The following is a 1,104-nucleotide window of genomic DNA, read 5'->3' on the forward strand; positions in this document are numbered from 1 at the left end:
GGGCTGTGAGGACTTAGGCAAGCAAGACCGCTCAGCTCCCCAGTCTTGGCCTGTCCCCAACACTCCTGCTTTGTGGCTGCCACTCGTTCAGACGGAAGCAGGGCGCCCTCCATCCACAGGGGCATCTGACTGGCAGGCCAGACAGGTGGTTGGTGCCTTGTTCCAGCTCAGCTGATGGGCAGCCGTGTGTCCTTGAACAAGTCCCTTCCCCGTTGAAGAGAGAGGGTTTCAAACAATCTCTGAACTTCTCAAAGTCCCAGTATCCCTTCATGTCATCTGCTCCTCCCAAGACTGACAGGCGCTAATCTGCTCCAAGCCTCATGCTCCCCTTTGGTAAGGTGACCAGATTTTAACATAGGTAAAGCGGGACAAAAGCGGGACACCATTGATAAAACTCATATCCTGGCGAAATAGCCACATGACAGCTGAAAACTATATACCCTAGCTTGTCGTGCATGCTTTCCAAAAATCAGGACTTTTTAAAAACGCCGCAGGACACAGGAAAAATTGTTAAAAATCGGGACTGTCCCACCAAAAGGGGGACGTCTGGTCACCTTACCCTTTGAGATCCCTTGTCCCCACACATCCTCCTTGGCCTGGACCCATAGAGGCCCCCTCCTGGCTGCCCCCTGCTGGCAAGGCCGGAAGCCCATTTGCAGGGAGCCCCTTCTGACTGTTGACAGTGTGTTGCAGACTGGAACTGCACTGCCCCCGGCTTTGGCGGCAGGCAACTTTCAGAAGCCATCGCCAGGGGGCCATCTACCCACCTTTCCATTAGTGTTTGAGAGCTTAGCCATTTTCACCACCAAGGGACGCCCTGACAAGCCAGCCCTCCACAGACACAAGTGTCCTGAGTGAGGAGGGAGGCCCTCTCCCTAAGGCAGATACATGCTAATCTTCTCAGCCTAGCCAAATGGGCAAATGTGACCCCTTGACAAGGAAATTATGTATTTTTTTCATCGTTTTATTAGGGGCTCATACAACTCTTATCACAATCCATACATACAGCAATTGTGTAAAGCACATTTGTACATTCATTGCCCTCATCATTCTCAAAACATTTGCTCTCTGAGTTAGTTAATTGTGCCAGCCTGGCTGATAATC

The sequence above is a fragment of the Echinops telfairi genome, unplaced genomic scaffold (assembly GCF_000313985.2).
Source record: "Echinops telfairi isolate 266 unplaced genomic scaffold, ASM31398v2 ScPeMD7_18;HRSCAF=68, whole genome shotgun sequence".
Taxonomy (NCBI): Eukaryota; Metazoa; Chordata; class Mammalia; order Afrosoricida; family Tenrecidae; genus Echinops; species Echinops telfairi.